Source organism: Mytilus galloprovincialis, chromosome 13, assembly GCF_965363235.1.
Source record: "Mytilus galloprovincialis chromosome 13, xbMytGall1.hap1.1, whole genome shotgun sequence".
Classification (NCBI taxonomy): domain Eukaryota; kingdom Metazoa; phylum Mollusca; class Bivalvia; order Mytilida; family Mytilidae; genus Mytilus; species Mytilus galloprovincialis.
Window position 1 is genome coordinate 21,520,839 of NC_134850.1, and position 9,604 is coordinate 21,530,442.

Sequence of the window (9,604 nt, forward strand, 5' to 3'; positions counted from 1 at the left end):
ATGTAACCATGTGTGTTACATGTCAAACTAGAAATTTAAGAAAAGTAAATCCTCCTGTTCAAGACGTAGATATACCACCTTATCCGTTTGCTAAAATAGCATTAGATTTATCGGGACCCTATCCAGAAACATTGTCGGGGAACAAATACATAATTGGGTTCATTGATCTTTATTCGGGATTTCCTGAAGCTTTTGCAGTAAAAGATAAAAAAGCTGAAACAATTGCACATTTCCTTATTGAGGAAATAACTCCAAGACATTCAGTCCCATTACAAATTTTAAGTGACAACGGATCTGAAAATGTAAATAAAATTATGAAGGAAACATGCGAAACGCTGAATATAAATCATATTACTACTTCATTTTACCATCCGCAAAGTAACGGACGAATTGAAAGATTCCATCGTACTCTTCATGATGTTTTATCTAAACTAATGAAAGACGACACATCAACGTGGGATTTGTTTTTAAATCAAGCTTTGGCCTCTATTAGGTTTAACATAAGTGAGTCTTCTAAATTTTCACCGTTCTATTTGTTATACACTCGAGATGCCGTTCTTCCCGTTGATAATATAATGAAACCTCATAGGAAATATATGGGCGAAGACTTGCATCAAATAATGCTAAATCAACAACATAAAGCATTCGTGCTGGTACACAGGTCCATGAAACAAGCTCAAAAACGACAGTTAAAATATAAAAATAAAAACTGTGTAGATGAAGGTTTTAAGATAGGGTCTCCTGTTTATTGTAAAAATCATTTGAAGAAAAATAAATTAGATAATCGATGGACACCGTATTTCCGTATTGTTGATCAAACCTCGCCAGTGTCATTCATGATCAAGGATCAGTTGACTGGAGTGGTACGGAAAGCACATGCCGAACATCTGCGATTAGCTAAAATCGATGAATAGGATATTCCTAAAAATAAGGGTAAACAGTTAAGAAAAGCTGCGTATGTTGCATCTCCTGATGTAAGTAGTTCAGACATGGAGATTGACACTGACTCGGATTCTGATTTTAATCAACCTCTTGCTACTCTTGCAAAGAAATATCGAAAAGAACGAACGAATAGTTCTGATGAAGAATCAATTCCTCTTATGGAGTTAAGTAAACTCTTAAAAGAAAAAGAAAGAGAGGAAAATTATGACAGTGATTCAGAGGAATCAATGTCTGTCAACGAGATTATCGAGACAAATCTGAAAACGAAAAAAGTTAGTCGAACGTTGCCGTCAAATATATGTAAAGATAAAAATGTTAAAGTTAAAGAATTGTTGGCGTCAATTTCTAACATGTTGTAAGGCTTCACAATATGTTGATAATGATTGCACGGGATTATAAATTGTATATAAATAATATTAGGATATCTTGTTTTGTAGATATAAAACGTAACAAAGATGAATTGTCGACTATTGTTAGTTTTGTGCTTAACCAGTATTGTTTATGGTCAACATAACGTGATATTTGATAAAATAGGGGAAATTACAACGACGCGTTCAAAATGGCTCGTCACTTTTGTTATCGATCTGGACATATATCAGACATTTTTAAGGGTTCTTTCGTGTGATATTCAATCGGCAATAGCTCTGGCGCAAATTGTACGTGTAAATGCACCTAAACGTTGGGTCAAGTCATTAACCAACCTCAGACAAGAGTTGGTTAAGTTAAATGTTACGCATAATACAATTACCGACATGTTTCAAGAATGCCGATCGTTATTGAGAAAGTCGAAACGATCAATCATTCCGGTAGTAGGAAAAATTTTAGGTTTTCTCTTCGGAACCGTATCCGAACAAGATTTGGATTCTATACGCAGTAATGTGAATATGTTGGCTAAAAACCAACAGAAGATGGTACATGTTTTACGAGAAAGTTTAACTATTCTAAATATATCTCGTTCGGATATCGCGGAAAATAGAAATTCAATAAAGGACTTGTTTATTGCGTTTAACGAATTATATGTTGATTTTAAAAATTTCACTAGAGCTGTGAAAGAAAGAATTTTTCAAATTGAGAGACATGTAATGATAAATTCGATAACTGAAGGGTTATCGCGTCTTGTAACGCAGGCTCAATTTTATATTTCTCACCTACAAATGCAGCTGAATATGCTGTCGTTAGGTCATTTGTCACCAAGCGTGATTTCTCCGAAAAATTTAAGAAAACTGTTAATTGGGATTAAGTCAAAATTGCCACCAGGTATAATGCTACCAAGTGATCCAACTACAAAATTATGGGATTACTATCAAATATTAAGCTGTCACACCGTGTTGGATAATAATCGTATCTTCGTTGTCTTGTCGGTACCATTGATAGATTATAACAGTAATTTTGAGATTTTTAAACCATTTAATTTACCAATCCCGATAAACTTAAATCTGCAAGTGGACACTACAAAGTCTTTGCTAGCTTACTCTAATCTTGAAGCTAAGGCGTTAGGTGTAAATGCTAAAAGAACTGAATATATTCTTCTAAATGATGATCAACTAAATAAATGTATTCATCCGATAAGAAATTTTTGTGACATAAGAAGTCCAGTCTATCGAATAAATTTAAGTAAATTTTGTATAGTTGCTCTTTTTAGGAATGATGTAAAATTGATTGAAAATAATTGTCATAACACCATTAAAATAAATGCAATACTTCCAATGGCGGAATACTTATCTTCTGGAACGTGGATAATTGTCATAGCCAAGCCGTTGCGTATGTCAATTAACTGTGGACCTAACATTCGGGCCGTAGAAAAAATAATGAAACCGCCTATCGATTTATTAACTCTCGAAGTCGGTTGCTCAGCTAATAACGATCAGCTTACTGTACTACCCTACTATCAACTTGAATCTAAACTAAATATTGATGAACCATTTGCCAAGTTTATGAAAAATTATAATAATACATATGTTAAAATGTGGAAACATTTATACGATAGTATTCCGGAAAATCAATCGCGTCCGCTGCTTAAAGCGTTAAAAAGAATTGAAACTCTTTCAATGGATTCCTTGGTTCAAAAACTTAAGGGGGATAATCAGATGCCGGACTTGCAAAAGAGAGAGTCTACATTTCCAATATGGGTCTATATTGTCCTTACTGTGGCCATATTAATTATTGCCTACGGGGTTGGGACAAATTTAAAACACTGGTTAGCCAAAACTTTCATTAGGGCAAGACAGAATTTGACAAAGCCTGACGAAGAAGTGGCGGGTTTCACAGACGAAACTCAGAGCGTGGTCACCGCAACTGAAGATGGACAATCTAAGCCACTATCATTTATAAAGGGCCTGAGACAGAAGTCGAAACGGAAAAGATACACTTCGTTGTCAAATCGAACACCTCAGTATACATATATATGTAACAAGGAACCTGAAGAACTTTCATTGGAAAATCGGTTGCTGAGGATTAGCCGAATGCCAACCCTCGGAAATATTCCCGAGACGGTTCACGAAGTGGAATCTGAGCAATAATTTGTATCATTGAATTAGAAATATAATTCACTCAATAACTTGTATAGTTACATACTATTATATAACATGGATTTTTTGTTGTGATAATAATTATATATTATTACTGTGGGAACTCTATAGCAATGGAAAAGTGAAGAAACATTATACCAGGAATAAATATGTTTAAGTATATATAACATAAACTCTAATATGAAGGAACCAGACAACGTCATGTTGGACTTACCTTGAAACATTTCGTATAAACATTTAATTTCCATGTAAACATTTTTATTAATATATATATATATATAAGAAAGACTTATTTGTTAGAGCTGACGTCTCCTCAAATAAAAGCTGTTCAATTGCAGGATGGTGCAAGTCATGTGGTAACAGACGTTGCCTGACTTGTCAACAAATACTGAATACTCAAACATTTACTTGCCACTCGACTGGGTCTGTGTACACTATATACTGTGAAAGTACTTTTATTCGTGGGGTACCAATTTTCGTGGTTTTCGTGGATGACTTTATCCACGAATTTAAGTGTCCAACGAAATAAAACAACTATTGTCCAAATCAAGTCATGAAAAGATCCCCATCGGTAGGTTCGACTATTGATATGATCTAGAGAAATATTGAATAACGCCAAATCTGAGAATACTTTAATAGCAGTCACAGAACTACAACCGTATGCAGGATTATACCCATTTAATCTTTAATAACCTAAACTGTACAACTGTTGATCTTTTTATTCTCATAAAAGATATTTTTGATCGACGAACGTCAGATTTCCGGTATTGCTATGCCAGTATGATAAAGTGTTCATTTTATATCCTCATAGTTCTCGTACATATGGGAAATAATAATTTCATGCTGGGCTTGATTTTGATAAGAATTATTTGACAATTCAAGGTACGTTTAAAGCATTTGTTTATGTTACTGTTTTCTTAAGGTGACATATTTATGGCCTAATTAACACCTTTGATAGTCTTTAATCTGTTGATCACTTTATCATGGGTTAATTAGTGTTATCACTACGATTTACACGGGTCAATGTTTACTTTGCAATTTCCTTCAATCAAGACTATTTGTAACCTTCGTTTCTAAAGGCTTTAGTTTTTCAATTATTTTTTTTTATAAGAAAACTAAAATCCACGAATTTAAAAATCCACGAACATGTTAATATTGATCAAACCACGAAAATTGATACCCACGAATTAAAGTACTTTCACAGTATTGCAATGTAACTTGCAAAACCAAGAATGCTGTATACCTCCTTCAGTGTCGATGTCGCATGCAGTATGTTGGCGAGACAGAGCAGCCATTTAACAAACGCATGAATGGTCATCGAAGTGACTACACTTGCAAGCCCGACCTACCCGTAAGTCGTCATTTGAGATCACCTGGACACACACAAGCTGATCTCAAAAACCTTACCATCACAATCATAGACCACAACGAGGGTTGGTCGAATGTCGACAGAGTCGCTCGGGAAAGATTTTGGATAAGAAAGTTACGGACAGTTTCCCCAGAGGGCATAAATGAAAAAACATAGAACGAGTCCTTCATTTTCCTGTGACCACCTGTTTCAAACAACGCCGGATTTAGTACTGGATTTACAGTTCGAAATTATTTTTAAAAATAACAGTTTAATTACAGGTTTCCATTGATTCGGGATGATGTATAAGTACGTTGCCCGTTCAATTATTTTACCTCATTATATAAAACTTATTTTTTCAATCATTATTAGACTGCTATTCGTTTGGGAGGCTTAAATATGTAGTTTCTGTTGTAATTGCCCTACCGTTGTCTAATTTATACCATCCTGGATCGGTTAGGACATTTTTGATCTTTTTGTTTGAGGACTGTCCTCAATGCAGTTATAACATCTCAACTGTCACAACCTTTGGAAATCTAGAGTTGTGCCAGTTCACAACGAAAATAACTACTTTCATTTGGCATGTCTTAGTAATCTTTGCGCCGTGTTTGGAACTTTTAAAATTGTATCAGCGTCTGTGGTGTTCGCTTAAATTGTATAAATTCAAGATTTAGAAAAAGTATCTCAGTTTGAATATATTGACATGATTCATTTGACATCGTGCTATTATTGAAAAAGGATATCTGTTATCCGAAATATCTAATATTTGTATATTTCATAGTTATTTAATGGTGATGTTGTACCCTTTTTGACTTGTTATATATTATATTTTGTAGTGTTCAGAATCATATTACATGATCCATCGCCCTGTAAGATTGATCGTTGACTATTTATTCAGTCATTTATATATATATATATATATATATATATATATATATATATATATATCCAACGAGGACACTGGTATTAACATCGAACTTTAAAGAAAATTTCTATGTGTAGAAACTTTCTTTTCTTAGTATTGGAGGAATGTAACAAAGTTACTTGGATCACCATTATATGAGACAGCAATTTATTATACGTCCAGTAATTAATATCTACTCATATACTTACATCTAGGATTTGTGTTAAGAAACAATAGAACGCACGTCCAGTGATTGATGTCCGTTCATATGGACTTATACTTACATGAACTTACATCGAGGATTTGTGTTGGGAAACAATATAGCGCAACACATGTTGCTGAGGTCAGCTGAATGTTTAGATATATAAACTGTGTCGTTTTCTAACGAGGAGCGACTTCTCCGATGCCACTATACGCACGTTGTCTCTCACATACATTGTAAAATGATGTAATAAAAGTTTGTTTGTCAAATTATCTAGTGTTAGTGTTACACTAGCTGTTTACAGTTTATCTCAATCTATAATAATATTCAAGATAATAACAAAAAAAACAGTAAAGTTTCCTTAAAATTACCAATTCAGGGGCAGCAACCTAACAACTGGTTATACGATCCATCTGAAAATTCCAGGACAGATAAATTTTGACCTGATCAACAATTTCACTTCATGTCAGATTTGCTCTAAATACTTTGGTTTTTGAGTTATAAGCCAAAAACTGAATTTTACCCCTATGTTCTATCTTTTGCAATGACGGCCATCTTGGTTGGTTGGCCAAGTTACCATACACATTTTTAAACAAGATACCCCAATGATGATTGTGGCCAAGTTTGGTTTAATTTAGCCCAGTAGTTACAGAGGAGAAGATTTTTGTAAAAGTTAACGACGGACGAAGGACGCCAAGTGATGGAAAGCTCACTTGGCCCTTCGGACCAGGCGAGCTAAAAAGGGAATCATTTGAAGACATACCATTTAACCATCAAAATTATTTGTTTTGATCTCTCAGGGCAGTGGACAATAAGCTATAGAAATTTATTTAAAGGTCATGTGCGATAATAAACTGCTAAATTTTGAACAGCATCCAATTTTTTATGGATAGCTGCACGCGCCTGATGACATTAATGAGTTAAGCGAAATATTGCGTGTATGTATAGAATAAAACAAAATATTAGCGTGTTTAATTTACATTCTTAGGCATATAAATATTGATCTTACCTCCTATAGATTTATGGGGATATGATTGGTTAACGGACTACACGTAGTGACTATATAAATTACGTATAGGGTGCTCTAACAAAATACATGGTTAGTTACCATCCCTTTCAAACCAATAAATATCCAACGCCCCTCTATAAAAACAACACGGTGTTGAGGAAAAATCTGAAAGGATTCAACAGCAAAAAAGAAATTGCTGATGAAATGTTGAAATAAGTTTATAAAACATAATTGAATCAAGTCGTTATTGTTGGCATAACGAAGTTACTTCCCTTTCAAAACAAAACAAATAGAAATCTGAAATATTCAACAGACTATGAAATTGATACATGTAATGAACGATTGAAATATATTCATTTATATTTAAGTTGTAACTGTTGGCAATTTTTTTCTGTATAGAGAAATAAAAGTTAGTCTTAATACTAAGTATTGAAGACTTGACCACTTTGATAGGCCGCTAAACAAAATACCACGTGTAAAGAAAGTCGGTAAGATAAATTCGTTACACGGTGTGCTAGTGACCAAATACGCTTCGCTATCACCCAATATGAAATGTATTTACTGACCCCATATATATTGTATTAGATCACTAACACACCATGTAACTAATAATGTATGTATTTATGTAAACCTATATTGTAGCATTTCGAAGAACGATTTGAAGAAACAGATCGACTTAGATATATCAAACTTATGAAAGATTCAAAAACTGAAAAAAGGTACTTTGTTAAAATTATGATCGTGGGCAAGCAATCTGTTGGGAAGACGTGCTTATTACGAAATTTATTGAAAGAGGATATTAAAGATGTATCATCTACAGATGGCATTGACATTGTAATTCATCGATCCAAAATCAATATAGAAAATGGTAAATGGATAATAGACAAAGGTATGTAAAATTTAATGATGTTCAACGTAAAATCACAAAATACTGAACTCCGAGGAAAATTCAAATTGGAAAGTCCCTATTTAAATAACCTATTGAGTCTAAATAATATATGTCGAAACATCACTTTGATGAACTCTTTTTGATCTCTTCTTAAATGCCATTACATGTTAATCAAGTCGTTGGTTTAATATTGATTGTAAACTACATACATATTTTTTTAACCATACGAACATGAATGCTTCTGCAGCAGAATTTGAAGCTGTAATGATTCAAAACAAAGTCTTTCGGTTATATACCAATATATACAATACTTTAACAACAAAGGATAATTTGTAATACAAATAGAAAATCTGTTGAACTAAATTGTACTTGACGTCGAGGGCTTCAAGATGTTTTTTTTCCCTAAAAATACACCTAATTTACGTATTGTTAGTTTATGAAAAAAACATATACAAGACCATACTTTATTTGATCTTGATAATGTGAAACATTAAATTACATAAGTGCGCATGGTACATATTTTTTATATCTATACACAAAACTGATCTAAACTATGATACAATTTCATATTGTTAGGGCCAACGGCTACGTAAGGCTTTGACACCTTTTTTTTACAAAATAAGGTCGATAACAAACCACTAAATGTCTGGCGATATTCGAAGCTGTTAAACGTCTGTGTTTGATCCCCCATAAAACCAGTACGCACTTTTTCTAACACTTCTCGCATAACATGCGTCTTGTTAATCTGCTAGTGTACATGTATCGATGTTTTATTAGTGCTGGTATATTGAATAGTTTCTAGATATGTATGTTTAGTACGTTTAGTACGTTGTCATAAGGAATGATGTATCGTGTGTTTTTTGAACGGTTTAATGGGTCTGTATTCTTTTTTTTTATTTGTATTGTTTTCAATATTTAAGATTTCAATTGTATTCCTCCGTTGTATATACATTATATTTACTTGATAAATTTAATTGTCCAATGGAACTGTTACATGATGTATGGTTGAATGGTAAATTGAATGAGTGGAAAATTAACATGGTCTGTATCGTTATGTTTCAACTTTAACATTTACTGTTCTTTATGAACCATGATTCTGTAAATTTTGACATGTTATACACAACTACATTTTATACCCAATGGTAATTGTTCAACTCATCTTTTGCTATAATTTTTACTATAAACACAGTATGCTCTTCTGCCGCAGAGTATACATTATGTTCTTAGTTTGAACATTTCTAGTACCATGTTTACTGTACCAACTGTACATTTCGCTAAAAGTTATAAATTTATGGAATGGAAATGAAATTGCATGCATTATGTGCATATCAAGTACCTCTCCTGATCAACATATTACAATAATACTCCCAATTTATTAATTGAAACACAAGGATGCCAAAACATATTTACACATGACAAGCTTTATTACGAATATGACAAAGACCTGAAGGTTAGCCCCCTACCTATTAAAATAAAACCGTACTAATATGCGGTACAACTTCCGTAGAGTAGTAGAAACAGTAATTTCTTGTTAATTTCTGATTACACTACCAGGAAATTTTCAACAAGTTTAATATTAACCAAGACACTACATGTACCTTATCACTGAATAATGAGCTGACACTATATCAGGGACTTACAACTCACAAAAAAATCTAGAACCGGTCATTTGCTAGTATATACCAAGAAAATTTATACTCTGGGGCGGAAGATCATACTGTGTTTTACAGTTAAAATGATGTCAGTTCAATAATTTCCTTAATACTATAATTACTAGAACTT

At 33.2% G+C, this 9,604-nt stretch overlaps 1 protein-coding gene across 1 annotated transcript in view; it reads left to right on the top strand.

The window, feature by feature from the left end:
* Window positions 1-9,604, top strand: part of LOC143056750 (caspase-2-like) — a 158,973-nt gene that overhangs the window by 87,325 nt on the left and 62,044 nt on the right. The gene's annotated exons all lie outside the window — the stretch shown is intronic.